The following is a 15,457-nucleotide window of genomic DNA, read 5'->3' as shown; positions in this document are numbered from 1 at the left end:
AAAAGAGGGGACATAAATTCCACATCTCAATGGCAGGAGAAACTATGAGAAGAACCTGCTATGTGCCAGGCACTGAGGAAACAGAAATGATAACCAACATTTATTGAGCACTTGCTATGTACCAGTATACATGTACTATCTCATTTAAACATTAAAACAAATAAACAAACAAAAACCCTTATGATATGGTGTGGAATAATAGATTCCCAAAGATGCCTAGAACCTGTGCATATGTTACATCACTTGTGACTATATTATGTTACATGACAAGGGGCATTCAAGTTGCAGATGGAACTAAGGTTGTTAATTGGCTGAGCTTGAAATAAAGGCAATATTCAGGGAAGCCCAATGGAATACTTTAAATGGGGAAGAGGGAGGCTGAAGAGTTGGTGTCAGAGAAGGAGAAGTGACGACGGAAGCAAAGTCAGAGTGATGAGACGTGAGAAAGACTTGACCCGCCAGTGCTGGATTTGAAGATGCAAAAAGGGAGTCACAAACCAAGGAAAGCAAGCTGCCTCTAGCAGCTAGAAAAGGCAAGGGAACGAATTCTCCCTTAGAGGCTCCAGGAAGAATGCAGCCCTGCCCACATCTTGATTCTGCCCAGTGAGACCTATGTCTCATTTCTGACATCTAACCTACAGAACTGTAAGGTTAAAAAAAACTGTGGGTTTTTTCTTTTTCTTTTTGGCCGCGTCCCGAAACTTGCGGCACCTTAGTTCCGTGACCGGGATTGAACCTGGGCCTTGGCAGTGAAAGTGCCAAGTCCTAACCCGTGAACCACCAGGGAACTCCCATGTTGTTTTGTGAATGAAATAATGCCATTTGCAGCGACATGATGGACCTAGAGATTATCATACTAAGTGAAGTAAGTCAGGAAAAAAACCCAAAAACCATGTGATATCACTTACATGTGGAATCTAAAATATGACACAAATGAACCTATATACGAAACAGAAACAGAATCAGGGACATAGAGAACAGACTGGTGGTTGCCAAGGGGGAGGGGGTTGGGGGAGGGATGGAGTGGGAGGTTGGGGTGAGCAGATGTAAGCTATTATATACAGGATGGGTAAACAACAAGGTCCTACTGTATAGCACAGGGAACTATACTCAGTATCCTATAATAAACCATAATGGAAAAGAGTATTAAAAAAAAGAAAGTGCATATATGTATAACTGAATCACTTTGCTGCACAGCAGAAATTAACACAACATTGTAAATCAACTATACTTCAATTTTAAAAAATATTGATTAAAAAATTTGTGTTGTCAGGACTTCCCTGGTGGTCCAGTGGTTAAGACTCTGTGCAGGGACCATGGGTTCAATCCCTGGTCAGGGAACTAAGATCCCACATGCCGTGTGGCATGGCCAAAATAAATTGTGTTGTTTCAAGCCACTAAATTTGTGGTAACTTGTTACAGCAGCTAAAGGAAATGAATGCATGCAGTGCCATTATTGTCCCCATTTTACAGATGAGAAAGCCGAGGCTTGGAGAAGTTAAACAACTTGACTGGAGCAGTCACACCAGGAAGAGGCAGAGCCAGGATTCAGCCCCCGTGTTCTTAGCTACTATGGTCCATGCCACAAGAAGCTTCACAACCTAGTGGGAGAGACAGGTGCATACATAAAGGAAAAAACAATGCTGGGCACTGAGAGGGTGACTATGGAGCCTAGCTCAGGTCAGTGGGGGCAAAAATGAAAGAGTGAGTCACGCTCCCTCAGGAGGTCAGGCAAGTTTCACTTAGAAGGTAACTGAGGGCTTTTTCTGTGACAGTAGACAAACCTCCCACAGACTCATATAAGCAAAAGGACAGTGACGGCTTGTGTGCACCAAAATCAAGGAGACGAGGCACAGCTGGAATCAGGCGTTCATACAATGTTGGCAGCAACCTCTTTTTCTAATTCCTGTCTTGCTTTCCTCTTGAGATGGCCAAGGCTCACATCCTACCAGCAGCCCCCGAAGAAACCTAATCGTTTCAAACAGCTACCCAAAATCCCCTAGGACTGAGGCTCGTGAACTAGATTGGGCTAGATGTCCAACCCCGAAACAATCACTGTGGACTGAAGGTGGATGGAGCAGATCAGCCAGGCTCACCGGACCCCTAGGAATCTCGATCCACTGCATGTGTTCCAGGAGCCCGCAAGAGACGATTCACCAAAGGCAGATCAAGATTTGGTCATTAGAAGAAAGAGGAACTAATGTCGGGCAGACAGAATCAGGTGCCCACTACTCAACCTCAACTTCCTCACAAAGTCAAATTTAACATGTGAGGGTCATACATGTGACATTTATTTATTATAGGTGCCATATACTGCTCCACCACCTTCACACCCCCAGCTCTTGCTAACAGAACCTAGAACTTGAATTTTGCTCTGGTAGATGGTAAAGAGCCCTTGAGTTCAGGGACTGAGGACTCCTCCCAAAGCACCAGGCAATAAATCATGATTGGGCTAAACCAACATGATGATACCACTCTCTTTGCCAGATGCTGTCCTCCCTATCCTCCCTTACTGCTAGGCATGGCCATGTGCCTGAGTTCTGGCCAACGAGCTTCAAGGAGAAGTCAGCTTGGGGGCTTCTAAGAAAAGTCATGAGAGGAGAGTTCCCTAAAGCCATCCCCTCCCCTCTTCTTGCTTTGAACATGGTGGTGTAAGGACAAGATGCTTGGAGCTGCAGCAGCCATCTTGTAGCCATGAGGCAACAAGCCTAAGAACAAAGGCAGCACACGGAGGATGAGGAGAGAGAGGAAGTCTTCACGGAGCCACTGCACCAACCTGGAACTGCCTATCACTAGACATCTTGTTATGAGAGATAATTAAATGTCTTTATTGCTCCAGCCATCGTTAGGTATTCTGTAATGTGTAGCCAGACACATCCTGACACTTAATTATAAAAATGAAAGATTATTACACCCCTAGTCTGTTTTTCTTTAAGGATCACAAGAGACATTCCAGAAGCTCTCACCAAAACCATTATCTCAGACGCTCCCTCTGCCAGATTTTCAGCAGCTGCCCATTAATATAACTTCTGGAGGCTGGCAGGGCATCTGCGGGTAGTGCTGCTAATCTATAAAGCTGTTTTGACAGCGTCGTGTACTATATTATTAGTGGCATATAGCAGGCAAGTTAATTTCCATCCCCTCTGAAATACACGAAGGAACAAGTTATAATTCAGTCCTTTCTAGGTATTAAAGAGAAAATCATAAGGGACACTTTTCATGCTTTCAGCAGTGTTTCTTTGAATCATGAAAAGCCAAAAGACTTGTTTTTTAAGATGACAAAGTCATGAAAGTCCAACAGTACACTAGCGGGATGCTGTTGAAGCAGTTGTAGCACTATCTTTTGCTAAACGGAAGTGAATAAAATCCTACCTATTAATAAAAGACTCATACACAGCAAAATAACTATACATGACCCACCTCTGGCGATCTGTAGAAATCCACAACTTAATAGGAGCTCTAGAGGGAGTATTTTGTTTGTTTGTTTTGGCTTAATTCATTAAATACCAATCAGGTACTTGTAAACTATAACATCACAACAATTATTTGTTGAATGCACATTCTACTACACATACGGGTACCCTGGCCAGTGCTTTCAATGTATCAACTTATTTAATATTCATACCCACCCCAGGCAGTAGCTACTATTATTATTCCATTTTGCAGATGAGAAAACAGTCTGAAGACGTTAAGTAAACTGACAAAGGTCACACAGCTCCAGTGGGGCGCCAATCGCTAAATTTTCAGGAATTTTGTGAGCCAGTTGTCAAAAATAGGTAGCTTGAAATTAGTATGATGGGAATATTAACACCATAGAAATTGGCAAACTACAAATTCTCCTCCCCATTAACTAGTACACTACTGCATAGCTAATTACCGGTATAGTTTAAATATTAACATTTAACCAAAACAAATACATGATTCTATTGATGGGAAATGGTAGACCAGGTATGTTGTTGATGGACTGGAAAATGGATGGGATTAGTGAATATTCCAGAAATAAGAAGCCCCCAGATAGATCTAGGCAGTGAAGTGTATGTGTGTAATGAGAGGATTTTAAGGATACAGCAAGAATCATCTCTGTGCTTCAGTAAGTCTCCAAATAGAAAAATGTAAATTCCTCAAAGCTTAATCAGTGTCATGGCCCCCAGCTCAGACATCTGAGTTATGTAAATATCACAGACTCCAGGGCTGGGTAGTGTAGAATAAATTTGCAAAGATATAACTATTTTAAACATATTTGCAGAGGCCTTAGCTTTTGGGTTGTTGAAAAGATTCCACCCAGCCAAGAACAAGAATTGAATCCTCTTATGAGCCCAGAAAACAAAAATGATGGCAATATTTTTAGTGTTTAAAATTAGAAAAATGTAGCTGACTGTGTGTATCAGGCAGAGTAAGTTCACATTTGAACTAATATTAAAAGAAAAAAATATTCCTTGGCCCTCAGCTCTTATGGTAGGTCTTGGATCATTTCCTGATATTTCCTGTACCACACTCTACGGTCTGGTCACTCTGACGGCTTACCTGGCCTTTGCTTATGCTTTCCTCTCTGCCCTTCTCTTGGCTTAAAAAACTCTTATGCAACCATTGAGACCCAGATCAAATATCACCTCCTCTGGGCAGCCTCCTCTGACTCCTGTAGGCAGTATCAGCCACACTGCTCTCTGAAGTCTTTCAGCCCCCTGGTAGATACCTCTATTTTGCCATGACTCACCCAGCCACACAATGATCTTTCCCACTTGATGGCGAGCCCCAAGGACAGCTGTATCTAATTCTTATCCGTATCCCCAGCCCAGTCCCTGCCTCTTCCCCTACCATTCTGCCTTTATGCCCCACCTAAGTCACTCTGCCTTCTTTCTACTTCTTGACTTGGCCGGGCTACTACCCACCTTAAGGCTTTTGCATGAGTTCTACAAGGAATGCTCTATACATGCACACACAGACACACACGGACGCACCCTTCACCTGCTAGGAGCCATTCCTGATGTTTGATTCAATCTTCAGGCCTCAACTTAAATGTCACCTCCTCAGGGAAGTTTTCCCTGATCTCCCAGGCTAGGTAAGACGCCACCCCGCCTCCTATTTTATGTTTTCATGTTATCCTCCATTTTCCTCCTTAACATTTATTATGATTAGAATTACATGCTAATTTGTGTAATTACATCTAATATGTGTCTGTTGTCTGTCTCTCCCACCAGTCTAAGATCCATGAGACCTTAATTCTCCTGTTCTTTACATACCCCAACACCTCGCACAGGAACTGGGGCACTGTAGGTGGTAAAAATCATGTGTCAGATGAATGAGTGGATGGTTGGATGGATGAGCTTGCTGGTCTACAATTTCTGTTTGGGGATGAGCAAAGTGTTTATTGAGGTGATGTGGACAGGATTCCTACTCAGCTCTCTCCTCTTCCCCTTCCCTTATAACGTATAGATGCATCCGTGTATTATTTTCTTTCACCCCAGTCTTGTGATTGCTACTTGGTTTTATACAACAGGATTACTGGTAAAAGGAAAGAATTAGTTTGGACTATGATCCATTCCTGATAAAAATCTTGTCTTTTTTCCAAGTAAGACTCAAAGAGATTTTTCTTCATCCCCGATGAAGTCCAATACAGCAAGGAGAGCAGACACAGCACTCTCACATTCGGCTCTCCCTGAACACCCCCCCACCCCCCCGCCTTCTCAGGATTCATTTCCCTCTGGAGGAGCATTTAGGGGAGCCCTGCTGGCTGTTTGCTAAGACTGGAATCATCCCAACAAAGAAAGAATTGTTCACATGAGCTGCGTAGGGAAGCAGCCAAGTCAAATAGACCCTCTCTCTGGGGCCATTAGACGCTGACCTCCTCTCATCCCCTCCAGGTTAATTATCTAAACATCCATCGGGTAATTAACTCAAAGCTCCACCCACTTTGATCTGATTGGTCTTGCATCTGTATCCTAAATCCGTCTCTTGTAAAGTACTGGTGGTGGTGTAGATGATTTTAGATTGACGGAACTCTTGAAAATTTGTGTCATTGTTGCAAAATGACCTAGGTCAGTATGGTCACGCACAATCTCTTGGTTTCTTTTTGGTAGCTGTAAGAATTTTCCAGAATGTTTGAAGTGGGCAAGGGTTAACTTCTCTTGCAACCTCTTGCTACCAGTTAGATTGAAAGTGAGCCTCAGATTAAATTCCACCACACTTCACAGACTTCACCTTTAACAAACATACAGTTAACAACTGGTTTATACCACATAACTATAAACTTGGTAAAGTTCCAGCTCTCCAACTTTTTAACTGATCTGTTCACACGTTACAGGAAAAGTTTTCTTGAGGATTAGACAGCAAGGTTTCAGAGGCAGGATCCTGTTATCCCTATGGTTGACGTTAGGCAACCAGCTAACCTCCAACCCGGTGGCCAGACACAGGTACCATCCCTGAGGGTGTAGGACCAGCCTTGTTTGATTCTTCTGCCCCATTCAACCAAGCACGGAGAGTGTCTCCAAAACATTTCAGCCAATCTCCTAATCTTGAATACCACTAATTTTACTAACGAGAGTCCATTTCTAACATTTGTCAGCCACAAATTCCACCAGTAAACCTCCCCCCTTTCTGCTATTCTCTGTACTAATTAGCAAGACACCAGGCATTGATCAGAGATATGGAAAACAGAGGAGCTGGCTGCACATGCCTTGAGGTGGGAGCCTTCTGATCTAATGTTATCTGTCACCCCAGGAGTGTGGATTCCTGCCTGGCTTAACCATCTAGAACTAAACATCTTAAAGTAGATTACAGAAATTATAATACAGAGGCTTTTTTTTTTTTAAACCTGAGGTCCACAGACCCCGTGGGCTTCCATGCAGAGAAGTCAGGGAGTCCGTGGTTGTGGGTGGGGGAAAATGACATCTTGACTTTTGTCGACCTCGGTATTTGCAAACCCTGTAATTTCTCATCAGCAGAAGTCAGGTCTTTTCATATCACACTACAGCTGCTATATACATCTTGAGATATCAACACTCACTGTTTTTCTAGATTATTAGACCCACTGACACATCTTTCGTTAACTATATTACGGTATCATAATACCTTCTATATGGCTGTATCATATATTAATAGTCATAGTCTTATTTTTGTAACAGTTTGATAACTATGTTTCGATAAAACTGGTTTAGTTTGCAATCCTATGTATTTGTTTGACGTGTTTATAAACATTAATCTAAGAAGGGTTCAATAGCACAAAAAAGAATTTCTGACATGCGTGAGAAGCCTCCTGACCCACAGGCCAGGCCTCTTTCTCAGCTTCTGAAGGTTTACAGACTAGTGTCTAAGAATCTGCCCAACTAGTAACACCCGATATTCCAGTGGTTTAAAATCATTGTACCCAGATAACACCATCATCCGTCGAAAGTTGGGTTCCCCAGGAAGCAGACTCAGAGATGCGGATTTACATACAGGAAGTTGACTGGGGAGTGTACTTGGGAATAAACCCTGTCCTGTGGGGTAAGAAAGGAAGCAGGATTAGACAGAGGGAGATGTTGGGCTGTGGTGCCGTCACAACAAAAGCTTATTAGCTCATCCCACTGGGAGCTCTGGCGCTAGGCTGATGCTTCAGACTTGTCCCAGCTTGGCAGGGAGCTGAGCCTTTGTACCTGACATCAACCCGTCCCTGGATGTGGCTGACCTTGGGGCTCTCTGTCACCCATCAGCCACCAACATACCCAGCAACTGGGGAAATAAATGCTTCTGCCCTGGAGGAGTTCCAGCCGGCACAGCACGACGCGCACTCCCCTGCATCCTCCCATGAACACTCACCTATGTGTGCTGTCTCAACACCTCCCAACAGTTCTACAAGACATGCTTATCACCCCCATTCTAGATCGTAGACACTGACGCTCAGAACAAGAAGGTGATGCGCCCCCCGCTTCTGCTGTCAGTAGCGCAGGTATACACCTTCATTAAGTTTGGAAGTTCATGTTATATAACTCTATCCGTCCTCCAAACTAGAATCAGCGAACCAAGGAATGACTCTAATTTCACGCAGAATCTGCCCCTCCCTTTAACCTCTCCATTTCTAATCAGAGCATCACCCTTGTTGGGTGCACGTCCTTGGTCCCTTACCCTGACTCAATCACTAAGTCTTGCGTTTCCCGTCACCCTCCTCACCTGCCTTCACGTCTATTCCATTCCTCCCTTCCACCGCCACCTCCACTTTCACCTGAATTGCCTTAAGAGCTTTCTGGCAATTACTGGAGCCCCGTTCCCAGCCCCCGTTCTCCCTCTCCCGCTTCCCACCGGCCAGAGCGATGCTCCTCGGGCTGGTCTGTGATCAGATCTGACCGTGGTGCCCATCACCTACCGGCTCTGCCTCAGGGGCACTCTCTGCGGAACGGTCCCGGCCCTCCTTCCCGTCCCTCGTCTCCTCTACAGGCTCTCCCCAGGCTCCAGCTCAACCCGGGGCTCATTTCGTTCCCCACCTTTGCTCACCGTCTTCCCTTTGCCGAAAGTGTCCTTCCTGCCTCCTGTCTCACTCCACACACGCGTTCAATTCATTCGGGGAATATTTGCTGAGCACCTGCCTTGTGTCTGAGAGAGCCGTGAGTGCGATGAACAGGTTCTGCCTTTCAGGCAGATGGTGAACAACTCAACTTGATAACTGCAGATTCTAGTAACTGCTAAGAAAGCTTCCAGGCCACGCGCCAAGAACGGACTACAGAGGTGAGAGATACGGAGCCCCTCCACATTTCCCTCGTCCATTTAGGCCGGTGAGCCCTGCAAGTACCATTTTCTGCTTTAGCGGCGATGTGAAACAAGCTTGAAAATAGCGAGTGCTGGGGAAGCACCATGCGAAACAGGCAAGGATGCTGATGGCCTGCTGAGGTGTGGACCTGTGAGGGGAGACTGCAGAGAAGCACGCCCGCCATTGCAGGAAAGAGCAATCCAGGCAAAGGTCCAGTGGGTTGCAGGCCTTGAGGCAGGTCAGAGCTGGGTGAGCTCCCAGGACGCAAAGGAGCCTTGAAGGCTGAGCAGAGGGGTCACGTAGAGGCTGTTGTGAGGTGAGGCTGGAGGAATGGGCAAGAGCCTTCCCTTCCCTCCTCAAAGAGCAGCCCACCTCACCTGGGAACTCATTATAAATGCAGGAACTTGTCCCCACCCCAGACCTCCTGAATTATAATTTGCATTTTAGTAAGATCTCCAGGCCATTCATATGCACATGAATATGTGGTTCAAAACTAGGCCATGGAGGACCTTTTAGATCCTGAAAAGGAATTTTAAACCCTTTCTCCCTCTCCTCAAGGTCAATGTCAAATGCTTATCCCTCTGGGAAGCTGTCCTGATCCCCATAGGCTGTTGGAATTACATCCCTGTAGATGACAAAAATGCACTTGGCCGCAATTACTGGATCACAGGCTCCCTGAGATCAGGGCATATGTCTAAGTCATCCTGCAATCTCCATATCCCTTTGCAATATCTTTCCCATCATGGATAAATTATCACAAAAACCAAAACCAAAAAACATCACACAGTCATGTACTGGTGCATGTCAGGTGGAGTGATACCATATCAGACAGGACTCTGAACTCTTTCAGGGGAAAGTGATAGAATCTAATTCTACTGGCTTAAGGCAAAAAGGGGGAATTTATGATCTCCTATAGCTGAAAAGTAAAGGAGAGTAGCTTTAGGCATGGCTGGATCCAGGTGTTCAAACAATGTACACAGGAGTCTGTTTTTCTTCATTTCTCTACTTTGCTTTCCTCTAGACCAGCTTTGTTCTTAGGATCAAGTCCAAGTACTGACAAAAATGGCCTCCAGCAGCCCTGGACCTAGACCTATCTTGCGCCAGCCTATAAACCTAGAGAAAAGAAAACCCTCTTTCTTGATATTTACAACTTTTGTCTATCCTTTGGCTCAAGAGGTAGGACTTAGCACCACCTGAGCCACATGCTGTTATCAGACAGAAAAAGAGGAAGGATGCTGAGGAGTAGGGGAAGCCATTCATTACAGCCATCAGGAGACAGACCTCAGGATGGAGAAGAATATTGATTAACCTGGGTAAAAACTCATAGGGTCTTGCTAAAAAAAAAAAAAAAAAAAAGGGTGTTGCCAGACATTACTGTGAAATGACACCATGCGGGGGCATGAAAACACACTGTTATATTGTTTGCATGCCCAGAATGAAAAGAGTAAGGAATATCCATCCTAATAGACCCTGGCAGGACTCAGAGTTTTTCCTTTTTTATATTTTTTGCAATTTTCATATTTCTATGTTGAATATGGCCTACCCTTGCTGTCATTAAGAAATGTACTTTAAAATGAACATGTGATGGTTATTTTAGTGTGCCAACTTGGCTGGGCCACGGTGCCCAGATATTTGGTCAAACATTATTCTGGATGTTTCTGTGAAGGTGTTTTCGAATGAGGTTAACATTGAAATCAGTGGACTTTGAGGAAAGCGCACATCACTCTCCATAAAGTGGGCAGGCCTCATCCAGTCAGTTGAAGGCCTGAATAGAACAAAGACTGACCTCCCCTGAGGAAGAAGGAATTCTGCCAGCACATGGCCTTTGCACTCAAACTGCAACTCTTCCCTGAGTCTCCAGCCTGCTGGCCTAACCCGCAGGTTTGGGATTTGCCAAGCCTCCATAATTCTGTGAGCCAGCTCCTTAGAATAAATTCTCTCTTTCTAAATATATATGTATACACATCCTGTTGGTTCTGTTTCTCTGGAGAACCCTGTACAGCATGGTTCCTGCCTTCTATTATGAACTCCCCCGTCAAAAGTCTTACAGGGGCTTCCCTGGTGGCGCAGTGGTTGAGAGTCCGCCTGCCAATGCAGGGGACCCGGGTTCGTGCCTCGGTCCAGGAGGATCCCACATGCCACAGAGTGGCTGGGCCCGTGAGCCATGGCCGCTGGGCCTGTGCGTCCGGAGCCTGTGCTCCACGATGGGAGAGGTCACAGCAGAGAGGCCCGTGTACCGCAAAACAAAAAAAGTCTTACAGCCAGCTGCCCCTTACCAGAAGGCTGGTCTCAGGTAAATCCATTCACCTTCTTGAGCCTGGTTTCCCAGTTTCTCACACAGAGATGACCATTCCAGCCTTGATCGCAGGGTGCGGGGGACAGAGCCAATGATTACTGCTGTGACAGTCCAACCTGAACTGCCAGTTACCTATTTCTGAAGATGAGGTCCTGCTGTGAATTTCTTTACTTTAGAAGTCAGTGTGAAAAAAAAAAAAAAAAAAAAGAACAACAAAATCTCTTGAGCTGGGAGACTTGTCACCGATAAATAGATAAAAAGAGCTGTCTGTTTTATCTTCACACTTAAAACACCTGCACTGTCAATACATTTCCCAATCTCATTATCAGCACAGAGCACACTGATTTGTGTTTAAACCCGGCAAGACTTTGCTCCGACAAGAAAGGGACCCTCACTTCTTGGGTCACCTCTCTGACTTTGCACTTTCTTTGTGCGCTGAACATCAAATACGGCTTGAAGTGAGAAACTCACTTCAAGCCCCCACTGTCTGAGTCATTGCACAGGTTCTAAAAGCGCTGGAAATGAAACGGTCCTCCCTCTTGATTCCAACTCATGCTCACCGGGGATGCCCAGAAAGGAAGGCCTGCCTTTGTGCCAGATGTGGGTCTCACTGAAGACCCCGGTGAAGTTTCCCAAGGTCCCCAGAGCTGCCCTCGGCCTGCCCAAGTTCTCTTACAGCCTCAGAGATGTTCAAGGTGACCCCCAGGGGCTGTTAGTAACTGGAAAGTAACTGAGGCTCATTCTGTCCAGCCCAGGAATTCTCACACCTGTCAGACGCAACAACCACTTCACAGAACAAAAGATTGTAATGCCTCCTCCACAGCATTGAAATGAAATTCATAGATAATTTTACCTCTCTGCCCACACAATTGAAGAAAGAAAATGAATAGAATGCCCTATCTATAATGTATGAAGGAGAAATAAAAATAAATTTAGAATAAAAATAAAAGTCAATTAGAATGAAACAATGTTCATGCTTTCAATCATGCAACAAATGTTTATGAGTGCCTGTCCCCAGGCAATCCTGTAGGCGCTGAAATGTGAGCAAAACAGGCAGAAAGAGGGTTTTAAAATGTTGAGGGTGTAAGTTAACAGCTCAGGCCAGACCTCGCTGGAAGTCTTAATAAACTAATTAGATGCTTGCATTTTCTTGTGTTAATTAACTCAATATTTACTGAATGCTGAACAGGGGGCAGGAGACAAGGCAGTTTTATGGGAGATGGGAAATCAGCAGTGAACAAATCCTTCCCCTCAGAGTGCCATTCCAGGCAGGGGGCGTAAGTCTGAACATAAGAGGGATGTAGAGATCAGAAGCCATCTACTTGAGGAAACTGAAGGAGCTGGAGGCATGGTAGACATGAGAATAAAAGCTAGGATATCACACATCCCGAAGGAGAGCCTTTGCACTTGGGTGGGAGAGAGAGAGTTGTGGGTCAAGCCCAGTCTCGACCCTTGCCTAAATTTAGGGTGAGAATGCTTCACCGGAACATGAATAGGCAGAAATACATCTGTGTCCTAGAAGATAGCCCCAGGCTTCCCACATCTCAGGCCCTTCGGAAACAAAGACCAAACACACCCCGCCAGGCATCGTCCCCACTCCCACGTCATCGACTCTGCCCTTGCTTTTCCCTCTCCCTAGAATGTTCTTTCCCCAGGCATCCTTCTGGACTCACTCCTTCACTTCATTGAACCTGTGCTTGTGATGCCCCTCAGAGAGGCCCTCCCCATCCACTGTACACAAAAGCGCTCTGTCCCCACTCTGTCACAACCCTCCCTCTTACTCTGCTTCATTTTTCACTGATTGCTCCTCAAAGGTATGTTACATGTTCACTAGTTAGTTTGTTTTTTTTGAATTTTACTTATATTTTTTATGCAGCAGGTTCTTATTAGTCATGCATTTTAAACACATCAATGTATACATGTCAATCCCAATCTCGCAATTCATCACACCACCACCACCACCCCCCGCGGCTTTTCCTCCTTGGTGTCCATACGTTTGTTCTCTACTTCTGTGTCTCAGTTACTGCCCTGCAAACTGGTTCATCTGTACCATTTTTCTAGGTTCCACATATATGCGTTAATATACGATATTTGTTTTTCTCTTTCTGACTTACTTCACTCTGTATGACAGACTCCAGATCCATCCACGTTTCTACAAATGTAGCTTGTTTGTTGATCATCTGTCTCTTACTCAATCTACACTCCTTTAGGGCAGGAACTTTGCCTATTTGGTTCATTGCTGTGACTTCAGCACCTAGGACAGTGCTTCACACATAGTAGGGTCTCAATAAATGTGTGTCAGATGTGACTTATATCCAGTGATGTGCTGGAGCCAGTCACAGCTTGTGAGAGTCAATTATACACATCTCGACCCAAACGCAAGTTCAATGATATCGTGTTGGTATCTTAAAATCTGCCATGAAGGGAATATTTACACCATAGAAATTGGCCAGTGCTACATATATGGGGACTTTTTCTCCCTGGAAAGCTGGTTATTGAGCATTTGCCAGTATATCATTAAACATAAATGAGGGCTTCCCTGGTGGCGCAGTGGTTGAGAGTCCGCCTGCCGATGCAGGGGATGCGGGTTCGTGCCCTGGTCCGGGAAGATCCCACATGCCGCGGAGCGGCTGGGCCCGTGAGCCATGGCCACTGAGCCTGCGCGTCCGGAGCCTGTGCTCCGCAATGGGAGAGGCCACAACAGTGAGAGGCCCGCGTACCGCAAATAAAAACAAAAAACAAAAACATAAATGAACATGTGCTATTAGAATATGCCTCTGTGGTTAAGAGAGGTAGTTCCCATACAACTCCAAGGAAAACTAACTCATTCGAGGATTCCAGGGACAGTTTCAACCCCAAGTTACTTTTCTGTCATAGGCCGAACAGCTGGATGCTATGTTGCAAGGCTCAAATGTCATATATATATATATATTTTTTTTTTTTTTTCCTCTGCACACTGTTACTGATATAAATGTGCAAATGTGTTCTTAATGACATTAGGGCCCTCTCATCCAAGGGGTAACGTTTTCCTTTTTGCCCTAATAATTAAAAAATGCCAATTGTTATTCATTAAAATAGGAAAGTAGATAAATAGTTGTGATAATTACCGCATTTTTCTTTTCAGAGAAAACAGCAGTACTGCATGCAGTCATTTTCGATAAATATAGAAAATAAGCAATTATTGCTAGAGCTATTCATTATGAATCTCTACTCCCAGCCTCACTTCTGTAAACACCATTCATTGTTTAAAATAATCATTTTGAAAGGGCAGGCCAAACTTGTCATTACTGACTGATGGGACCCTCCAATGGAGACACAGAGGTCAGCCTGGGTAGGTAGTTAGCTGGTTGTCTCAATGCTGATTGTGAAAACAAGTTTGAAAAGATTACCTTTTCCACCATGAAAAAAGCCAAAAAGAGCAAGAAAAATCTAGCATGTCTCCCCGTGTACCAACCAGAGGCAGCTGCAGTTTTGGAGATTTAATTAAGAAATGTGCAGTGGATGAATGTTTGGGGGTTGACTTTGTGTCCATTCAGCCCACAAGTGCTTCTTTCATGTCTAACCTTGATTGAACCACGCTTCTCAGAAAGTCTGGTCCTGATGGAAAATAAATTCCACTGGATTCGAATGGAGCCATTAACATCTCCCTTCTCGGGTCCTGAAGCATTTGCTTTAAAACACACACACTCATCTCAGTTCTATCAGGAGGCAGCCAGCTTTTACCTCGGAGGGAGATACATCTGCCCCACTCTCCCGGCCTCTGCATGCTGCCTGCTTCCCCGGGCAGGGCTGAGCTGCTGGGAAACAGCAGGAAGGACAAGGGGACAGGGGAGGGGAGCCCCATGGTTCTGCTCCTCATCAGCTGGTGGCAGGAGCCCCAACACCACCTTGGGGTACTAAGTCATGACTAACCCCAAACCCCTGCTCCCTCCCGGAACTCTTTTTTTTTTTTTTTCTTTGCGGTACGCGGGCCTCTCACTGTTGTGGCCTCTCCCGTTGAGGAGCACAGGCTCCGGATGCACAGGCTCAGCGGCCATGGCTCACAGGTCCAGCCGTTCCACGGCACGTGGGATCTTCCCAGACCGGGGCACGAACACCCCTGCATCGGCAGGCGGACTCTCAACCACTGTGCCACCAGGGAAGCCCAGAACTCACTTTTTGATCTGAACTTTCATACTATCAACGATTGGAGAAAGATTATTGGCGCAATATCAGAGATTTGTGTCTAAACCCTGGCTCAGTCATTTGGGCAAGTCACTCTCCTTTTCTCAGTCTTCATCCCTCTGGGATCAGTAGTTCCCAGTTGGGCTACTCTTCTGGAGATCTGTGAGAGCATATTTGATGATCACAATGACGGGGGACACCATTAGCATGAGTGGGCATTGGCAAGGATACTAAATGTCCCGCCATGCTCAGGACAGTCTTATATAATGAAGAAGTAT

The sequence above is a fragment of the Delphinapterus leucas genome, chromosome 11 (genome assembly GCF_059928025.1).
Source record: "Delphinapterus leucas isolate spDelLeu-1000000601 "Yukka" chromosome 11, BTC_Dleu_Yukka2, whole genome shotgun sequence".
In the NCBI taxonomy this organism is placed as follows: domain Eukaryota; kingdom Metazoa; phylum Chordata; class Mammalia; order Artiodactyla; family Monodontidae; genus Delphinapterus; species Delphinapterus leucas.
Note: the sequence above shows the minus strand (reverse complement) of the source record.